Source organism: Impatiens glandulifera, chromosome 6, assembly GCF_907164915.1.
Source record: "Impatiens glandulifera chromosome 6, dImpGla2.1, whole genome shotgun sequence".
In the NCBI taxonomy this organism is placed as follows: Eukaryota; Viridiplantae; Streptophyta; class Magnoliopsida; order Ericales; family Balsaminaceae; genus Impatiens; species Impatiens glandulifera.
Genome location: NC_061867.1, coordinates 12715862 through 12726420, shown reverse-complemented (window position 1 = coordinate 12726420; position 10559 = coordinate 12715862). Strand labels below are relative to the sequence as shown.

General features: G+C 32.5%; 1 long non-coding RNA gene across 2 annotated transcripts; it reads right to left on the bottom strand.

The window, feature by feature from the left end:
* Positions 1–804: 804 nt before the first annotated feature.
* Positions 805–3614, bottom strand: LOC124941257. 2 transcript variants are annotated; one of them, XR_007099627.1, is made up of 5 exons: positions 3347–3614; positions 3047–3257; positions 2840–2896; positions 1458–1519; positions 805–1363 (listed from the first exon to the last, which is right to left on the bottom strand). It is a non-coding gene; the product is annotated as an uncharacterized LOC124941257 (long non-coding RNA). The 2 variants fall into 2 exon arrangements; XR_007099626.1 differs by having other exon boundaries at positions 805–1519.
* Between the last annotated feature and the right edge of the window lie 6945 nt (positions 3615–10559).

The following is a 10559-nucleotide window of genomic DNA, read 5'->3' as shown; positions in this document are numbered from 1 at the left end:
ATTTCTATAAAATACAAACAATATTTCTCAATTTTATAAAATATAAATAAAGTATATCATAGTCATCAAATTAGTTGACTTCCGAAACACTTGTCAAAAACCTGCCAAATATCAAACAATGAATGAGAAGATACCATCATCACCATATCGTCGAAAGAATACTATAATTTACTCAATAGTCACAATCATGTTCAATCATTTGAATCACAATTAAGTCAAATTCAAACTCAAACCTCATTTGTCAATAGGAAATGACCTAAACAAAAAATATAATATTCATTTTGAAATTCTCTTAGCAGATTTCTCATTCAGATGTGGATTTAAATAGAACCACAATCACAAACTACAATCAATACAAGTAAGTTGGACACAAACCTAAATGATTAGTGACAAATTACAGTTTAATATTGTCTTGGGAAAGCGTGAATAGAGAAGCCATTACACCTACATTATTACTTCAAACTAGGGAAGAAGAAAAGAAGACATACGGGAAAGAAGCTAAGAAATGGTTTGCAATCTCGTCCAATAATGTCAATCCAATCAATCTACATTTTGGTTAGCAATCACATCCAATTATCTAACAATGAATGTGATGTTAGTAAAATTATCAAATTAACAACTATATAACAAAAAAAAAAGAGTAAAATTCAATTGAAATAGAAGAACCTGAAATCAGCACGTTCTTTTTTTTATTCATGGCCAAAATTAACATATTATTTCCCAATTGAACTAGCATAACCTGAAATCAAGTTCAATTATATTAAATTATTATTCCTTAGATAATATTTTAATACCAAAACAGTTGATTAACTTGATACAAATAAACTCACATTTCATTTCTCCCGAGATTAATAATAATACCCCGAGATTAATAATAATACTAGTATTATCGGAAAAATTAAAAAACAAATATATATAAAACATGTAGAATTTAGTGAAATGAAGAACACGAAAACCAAAATCATCATAACAAAGTTTTTTACACCACTTGTGCAGTGGAAACCAACACCAAGCCAAGATGGTCAGTCAAGTAACATTTATTCTCCCACTGTATGTAAACAGTTGAAAATAACAGTGAATATAGAGGTGGTGATTATATATCACAACCAGCAGAAACAAAAGAAAATGATCACTTAAATGTTGAAATTATGGATAGAAATGACAAGAAAACTGAAAAATTATAATCTATAAATAATTTCAAATAATCAAACAAGGTCTTGGAAAAGGAAACCAAATGATTGTATTTATAAAATTTCTATAAATGAGCAAGTATTGAAAATAAATAAGGACTCAATGTGGATATGCATCCAAAGCAATAAAGATATCTTACCTTTCTCCATATGCCACATCTTATATAAGCAATCTGTAAAATCATTAATGACAAGTTCGTCCGACCAACAATATAAGAATGCACAATACCAAACTTTTAATTGTAAATTTGGTAAAAGAGAACTCACTCTAGACTCGAGAGTCATAGAATAACAAACTTTGTTGGCGACTTTGCATGATCAACCTGTACCTGATCAAATATTTGTAAGAAAATAGAAAGAATAAAAATAATGTTAAATTAGAACAGTGAATCAATAATCTTAAAAAATATTGGAGTAAAATATTATTGAGCATCACACAAAAGCAGGTAAACTTGCACCCTTTTATAATAAAGAAGAATGAAAGTCTGAGAATAAACCTTCAGGTAACACAACTACAATGTACTCTTTAACTGCTATATCAACAACATTTTATAGAAAATCCAGGTTCTGAATTAAAAAGATTAGACTCAAGCTTTATAGGATACATTATTTAATTGAAACAACATTACAAGCCAAAACATGGAAAGTTCAACAATTAATCTATTCCACTCCAACACATAATATGGGTTATAAGAGAAGGAAGCACTAATGACAATTTAACATAGGTAAAAGAGCGTTAAAGAGAAATGTAATGAGGTATAAACAAAGACTCGGTCTCAAAGAACATCAATGTATGAAGAGCAAAAACAAAAATTGTGATCTTACAATATTTTTTTATAATGACAAGGTTTGATTCCTTAACCCCTCATGTAAATGAGGTTTCTGATCACTAGACCATCTTTGGGTTCCAATATCTAATAAATATCAATGCATACATAGATCAAACCTCATTGAACCAAAATTCCATCAAACTTACTAATAGGCAACTTTGAGTTAACAGAGAGTGTTTGCCATAGATGTTTGAATTTCAAATAACCCAATGTTATTATAAATGTTGCTAAAGACAAAAATGACTGAATTTATATATGTTCATCAAGACTCGATTTTCTGTCCTATATACAAAATCTAACAAATAAGTAAAATGTGAGACAAGAACTAAGAAAATCATTATTAAAATCAAACTATCCTATATTTATTATTTATTGTAGTATATGATGTCTCCATTTCAGTTGCAAACAACTTTCTCAAACTCTTAATGAATTGTTTTAAAATATTTATCTAGTTTAGCATGAATAATTTTTTTAATGGTCTGCCAATAAATATGTAGAAAATCGCACTAACTTTTTCATCATTCAAATCAAACTATCCTCTGTTCAACAAGAAAGTAGAGAAACTATCCTACATCTTTTGCACAAGGGAATTCCTAAAAGTCCATGTTTCATAACTCACAAAGTCAATTCTACACAAAATGAAAGTAACCAATGTTTAATATAAAAGAGTATTGCAAATCTCATATCCAACACACCAAAAACAGGACTAGTTTGTTTAAAATTTATGTTGTCTGGGTTCAGTAATGTTCATACAGATAGAAAGCACAAAAAAACAAATACAAATAATAACTATCCTAAACTACAATAGGAAGAACTTACCCTAAAACATATTGAAATTTATTGAGATTCTCTGTTGTATTTGTTGATCAGGTAGTCCTGCAAAAATTTATTGAGCTCAACTTGATATCTCTTCTATCAAGATGCTTAAAAAGTCTGTTGAATATTCATGTCCAAGTTCTTTGCACATTTAATCAAAACAAATAAATAACATTGATAAAGTTAAACAGAACAGGCCAAATAACTTACAAGAAGTCCGACCCTTCACAAGCAATCTGATCCTCAGATTGATCAAAAATAGGATCACAAAGTAATCCATCCTCGCCCTTCACATTATTATCATCTTCTTTTTCCCCTTTGATAAGACTGTACATATGATTCTCTTATTTGATGGTTTCACCTTGATGATATTATGTAGAGCTAGCAGCTAATTCTAATTTCTATTTTTAGGGCTTTAAAACTGCCAAAAAGATAGGTTATTGAAGAGCGAACCTACAGAAAATCGAGACTGTGGAGTTATTATGGAAAATAATAGAAACAACATACTACCTGAACATCGTCATCCTTTCTCATCAGCATAGATTGCACAAGTACTTCGCCCGAACATCTATTATCAGTGGGGCACTCATCAGCACAAATCAAACGGTAGAAAGCGCTGCCTGAACATCGCCATCCTTTTTCATCAGCATAGATCGCACAAGTGATGTGCCCGAACACTTACTTATATAGGGGCGCTCATCAGTACAAGTCAATGGTAGAAGGCGCTGTGAAAATCGTCTTTGTTCTTCAGCGAGAACTGCACACTCAGTTTGTTCTTCGTCTTCGCAGAGTAATATAGATATTAGGATAATATGGAATATTAATAATCTAAGAGAGATGGGCTTTCGTTTGAAGAATAAGAAATGGGCTAATTATATAACTAATGTTTGAAAGGAACTTATGGAATGAGAAATGGGCTAATTACATAACTAATGTTTGAAAGAAACTTATGGATTATCGACTGGGCTTAATGGATGATTGTATTTTTCAGAAAACATTTATTTTTATTGATAATTAGCGACGGTAATATTTTTACTGTCACTAGATTCGTCGCCATTGCAACCTTTTTTACTAGTGCTAACTACCATTGTTCTTGACCTTTAGCGATGGTAATTTGAATAATAACGACTTTTTCGTAGCTAATTTTATTCTTACAGTCATATTTCATTTATTTTTGGTCCAATAGGTACAGATAATTCAACATATTGTTTCATCTAATACTTTTTGGTCCTCATTGACAATCATAGATATAGACTATAGATGTTATAAAAACAAAGAGGCCTTTAATTTATCTTTTAGAACTTTATTTATTTTACTTACATGTTCAACAAGTGTACACCAACCAACTATTTGCATATTTTGTCCAAATATTTCATGTAAAGAAACATAGAAAATTATGTCTATAGGAGAGAAACGGATCTCAAAATAATCAATCACCCGAACACATATATATTCCAAATTGCTACCACATTAGTAGAAAAGTATTAACTTCTTGTGATCATGTTGAAACCATTGACATCGCAACAAGTCGTATAAATGATAATAATGGTTTTCCTGGTTTTGGAAGTGTCGCTGAAGCATAACGACCACAGTTGACATTGTGGGTCGGTCTTCCGGGTATGGATTTCAACACTTCTGATAACACACAATTTTCCACTAGATCGAGAGACGGGTCCATCATTTCCAAACCATTATCATTCTTACAGTCTTTCCATGCCTATAGAGTTAGTTAAGTTAAAAAAATATGATATTTCAATTTTGATTTGACTAAAAGACTTAATATTACCAATAAATATTAATTTTATGTAACAAATAAATATAAATATATATTAAAGTGGCTGGGAAAAAATCACATTGAGAGCATTCTACCATTTTTGGTGTGCGATCAGTGCGAACCGTGCCATCTATGTCATATGCGTGCCGTCATCAGTCGTAATCGTCGCTGAATCAAGGTAATCATCGCCGAAGAAACCCTAAGTCGCAGTCACAAGAGTCGCCAAATCTAGGTCGCGATCATAATCGTCGCTGAAGAAAAACTAGGTCACGGTCGCAAGAAATTGCTCACCGTTTGTTGTCGTGCGAACTGTACGAACTGTGTCATATGTGCAATGGTGCGATCCGTGCACCTTGTGCATTGCGACGTTTCCCCCTCACAACGCCGACAATATAGTCGCGGTCATAATCATCGCTGAAGAAACCCTAAGTTGCGGTCGCAAGAAAATTGTGCATCGTTCATTGTCGTCCGAATTGTGCGAACCATGCCATTTGTGTGACCCATGTTCCGTTTTTGGTTGTATCAACACTTACTGTTGTTTTGTTGAAATTATACTAAAAAAATTTCATATATGTCAGTACTAGAAATTTGTTAAAAACTTCGCTAACATGAATTCATCCGTGTTTGTAACTTTTGATAATCTCAGCACTAATAAAACATCTACAATACAGACAATTTCACTCTTTATCTAATGGTTGGAACAAGCCCCGACAATAGAGGAAATTGAGCAACTACCCTCTTGATCCCACAAAAGACAATCTGAATGCAACTGACCAACTCAAGTGATAAAGGGAGAACACACAGACAACCCCTCGATAATCATGGAAAGTTGACTCAAAAAGGTATGGGTGGAGATCCTACCATTGTGAGTGAAATCATTAGTGAAGAAAATGTTGAAAACACACCGGGTATGTATTCTTACACTCTTAATAAATATGCAAGATGAATGCAAATGATCATAGGAATGATAGTGGAATACATACTGATAGCCTAAAAATACGGATAGACTAGCAAATACAGATAGACTAGGAAATGTTGGTAGCCTAGGAAATGAAACTTTAAATCAAAATTTAAATAATGAATGTACTATTAAGAAAAATAATAAACAGGATTCCTCTGATGGAAAAAACTCGGATTCCAATGAGAATCAAAATGAACCAGAAACTGTTAAAATTTCTAACAACAACTGTATGAAAATCTCCAAGGAACCTAAGGGGAAAGAAGTTGCCTAAAAACAGAGAAAGAGAAGGTTAGTGGGAAAGATCAGAATAATGCAGAAAAGGAGGAAATAATACAAGTAAATAGACAAAGCATAATGGTAAATGGAGGGTAAGTTTCAATGAAAGGCTAACCTAAAAGGCTTGAGGAACCAGATTTCAAAATTGTTGATCACAGCTAAGAAAGGTCAGATGATCAACAAGGAGAAGAGTTAGCAATATATTATCCAACTCAACATCCATTATCTACAAAATTGGAACCTCCTCTAGAAAGAAGAGTATGATAAAATTGTTAGCTGGTCCGTACAGACTATGAGAGAGTTATTGAAATGCGCTCAAACCAAGGTCTACACAATAAAGAGCAATCCAAACTCGAAGGTGTGGAAGAAAGCCAAGGAACATGAATATGCTGCACCAAAACAAAATGTTGAACAAAAACAGAATGTGGGGCAGAAATATAATGTGGGTCAAAAATTAATGATGGACAGAATGTAGACCAAAGAAATGTGAATTCAGTTCGGGATATGGGTAATATATTTCTTGGAACTTTCAAACTAAAGCTAAAACTCTTGTTTCTCCTTTCGAGTTAAAACTACCCAAGGAAATGGAGGAACAATGTGTAAAATCGTAGGAAAATGTAGTAGTCGAAAACTACATTAGAAGGAACGGGGTCCCATTTCTAGTCACCAAGAATGCTCTCCTTGTACAATGGGCTCAAATCGGACTAGAAAAAAAGTTACTTCCAATATTCATGATTTATATTTCCTGAAATTCAAAGAAGGAACGAACATAAAGAACATCTTGAACAAATGGCATACATATGTAGGAAAAAATGTTTCAAACTTGAGAAATGGGCATAAAGTATGAACCTTTACAGTAAACCCAAAGAATAATCGTAAATATGGTTTCAACTGCAAAATATCTCACCCCATATGTACAATCCAAAAGCATTGAGCCATTTGCTAGTCTATTGGGGAGTCATCTCTATATGGATCCAACTACTGAAAAGGGCGAGCATATTACTTATGTTAAAATGTGCATCGAAATCCACCTAAGATATGATCTTCCAAAACAGTTGACTGTAATGAACAGAAAATGCGTCTATATAGTTATGGGTGTTATATACAAATGGAGACCGAATATGTTCTATGAATGCAATATATTTGAGTACATTCGTTACAAATAATCAAAAGTAATGGAAGTAGAGAAAACAAAGAAAAGTACACAAGAGAAAGAGAAGAAATAGAAAGAAGCACATGAAGAAAAAAAAAACAAGCTTTGGAAAAAGCAGAAACTAAGGAGTCAGAAATAGGTTGCCCAATTGAAGATGTGAACAATAATGTAGAGGTAAAATATCGAGCTCAAGCTGCAGATATTGATACTTATGCAAAAAATAATGGTCTAAAATTGAACATGTGTAATGATATTAATGTAACAAAAGAATATTACTATGGATACTTATTCATTGTTTCTAAATCAAAATCAACCTATTTCAGAAATCTACAAAATCTAATTATGTATAGAAAATTTACAAAATCTAATTATAAAACCCATTGAAGGGTATCAAACTGCATACAAAATTGGCAGAAATCTAATTATGAACCTATTGAAGTGTATCAAACTGACAAGAAATTTGTAGAAGACTTATTTAAATATGATTATATCTAAATTAGAGCAAGCATAATATTCCTACAACAATAATCTCAATTCACCAATGAATCAAAAAGATGCACTCCATATTGTGAGGTATTTAAAATATATATTGTCTAAATTCAAGACTTTTTAATTTTCCGAGCATATGAGATAAGAGAGATTTTCTTCAAGATATCCATCTTGAAAGGAAATATTGAGATAAATATTTATAAGATTTATATATTATGAGAACCACTATATAACTGAACAATCTCATAAAAGGGGCGCGTTAGCTAGGCCGTTTTCTTGCAGGAGTGCTAACTAAGCCCTTACGTTTTCTTCGCTTGCTCTGCAGTACGAGCCTCATACAGAGCCGCGCCCTTTTAATATGATGAGAAGAGGCCCTCTTTTCTTTTCCGCACTAATCAATCCTTATTTTATTTACATTTACTATTTAATAACTTATAATCAGATCCTAGTAACTAACTATTTGCAACTTGACAATTTAAAACAGACTTTTCAAGTACTTAAATATTATTTAACGGAAAATAAAGAATCCCGATCCATGTAGTAACTTTTGAGTTGTCGAACAAACAGTTAGTCGAAACTCTAACTCAATCCGAACAAAAATTAATACGAATCTTTAGCGATACTGGTCCTCTGTATAAACATGGAGGAAATTAAATTGTTCTCACATTAATGATTCTTACTTGACTGAACTTATTCAAATGGAGTATTAGTTTTCGGTTTGATCTTGCTCTACTATTGAAAATGAAGAGAGATTTCATTGACGGTTCTTGTAAGATTCTTAATGATCTTAAAAGAAAAAACAATGCTTTGGAGGATAGTTGATACAACAGTAAGGACTTGAATTATGAACAAAGTCGATAAAACGAATAAGGTTCACTTTCAGAGTACTATAACTTCACAAGAATTATGAAATGATATCAAAGTTCAGTATGAAGGCAATAACAGCCCAACACAATGTCACCTGAGAAAGAATGTCTACACTATACAACTAATACTTCATTTCTCGACGATGAAGATGAAGATGCACCAATGGAGATAGTCGAACGATAATATAAAAAAATTCAAAAGCTGATCAAAAGAAAGATGGATTAGAGAGACAAAATCTCTAAATATTCTTTTTTTCAACTTGATATTTTTCGGCATTTGAACATTTCCGATCGAAACTTTTCTTTAAGATGTCCATCTCGAGGTGATATTAAGACATTATCTATATATGAAATATTTTATTGTAAAGAATATTACATTATCTATTTAGGAAATATCAGTGACGGAGAATGGGGAATTCCATCACTGATAATTAACAATAATAGGAATTTCGTCACTGATAATTAACAATAATAGCGACTACATTGTGCCTAACGTTGTTGCGGATGATCCTTACTCTCGAGTGTTTGGTATATTTCTGATTCTCTTATCAACGTCGGCATTTCCTTAACGTCGTCGTTGTTATTCTTAATTATCAACGTCGTCGTTCCCCTATTATCGTCGCTGATAATCATTGCTCTCAGGTTTTTGATACATTTATGATTCTCTTATCAACGTCAGTATTCCCCTAATATCGTCATTGATATTTTTAATTATCAACGTCAGTGTTCCCCTAACGTCGTCGCTGATAATGCTTGCTTTTGGGTTTTTAGCATTTTTATTCTTATTAAACTTGTTTCATATTTTGTTCTACTACTATTAGTAAAAAAATTCATTCATAAATAAAAATCAATTCTAAATTATAAAAATCTCAAATCGTATTAATACAAAAATCTCATATCACATGCCAATCAATATTGATTTGGGGAGGATGGGGCATTCTAGACATAAGAGCATGTATAGCCTCTCTGCGCGCATCTGCGCCTGTAGAGCATCCTGTTGTGCGAGCATTTGTTCTTGTAGAGCGTCTTGTTGTGCTATCCTATGCGCCTCAACGTCCGGTTGTGTGTGCGTCTGCATCTCTAGTGAGTCCTGATGTGCGTGCATCTACGCCATCTCATCTCGCAAGTTCTTGTTATCCTCAAGAAGTGCTTTCGTTTGTTGACGTTTTGACACGTGTGCGTTGTTGATGCTCAAAGAAGAACTTCCCCGTTGATCCGTTCAGAATTGCGTTAGATGTATTCCCTATTCCATCTTGGTCACCCTCTCGTGTCTAGATGTTTAAATAATGGGGATTTATCTTTGTGAAAATTTTCCATCCATGTCTACATGACATATATGTAGTGTAAAAAACTTGTTGTACTTGACTTACCATTAAAAACGGATCATAAATTTGAGTTCTCAATGTCATGTTCACATTAACACTTACAAACCCATATTTATCTACTCTTATACTATGGTCCTTGGAATGTACATCAAACTATCTACACTTGAAAAGAATTACTAGGTTACCACTAAAATACTAAACTTCTATGATATATGTGAGTACTCCGAAGCAATTTATCGTTTCGGCCCCATTGTTGTCAATTACTAAGACACCACTATTTTGTGTGGTTAACACTTTGTCATGCTTCTCATTGTTGAATTTGTACTCGTTTATTTTACAAGAGTTACATATTAGAATAAATTGTTAGGTCACTCCCAAAAATCATTAGACTTAAAGTTCGATCTGATTTATCATTCGATTGCTCCACTTTCGTCTTGAAAAACTTATATAAAGTTTATCGTGTTCAAGATTAGAAAGATTGATTCACCCTGTATCGGTCAACTCTTGCGTGAATTCACTACATATAATGAAATTTAATTGTAATCAGTTAATTAAAAAACTCACACTTAATCACTAATCAGCTTATGAACTCTTACTTGTAATATTATTCGACTTTGAGACAATTTCACAAAATTTATACATGAGCACTCTTCCGGTCACCCGATTCGTATGTGTAAAGTTTTTCAATCGATAAATCTTCCATTGCCAAGAATATAGAATGTCTAAAGTTGTATCGATGTCTCTATTTACTCGTGATCTTTTAAATATCGATAACAGAAACTCATAATCTCGTGCAAAAGGTAATTCTCACTAATTGACACTTCATGAAATTTTTTGTTATAAAGGTACTTTTTCAAAGTACCCATATATTGTTCAATT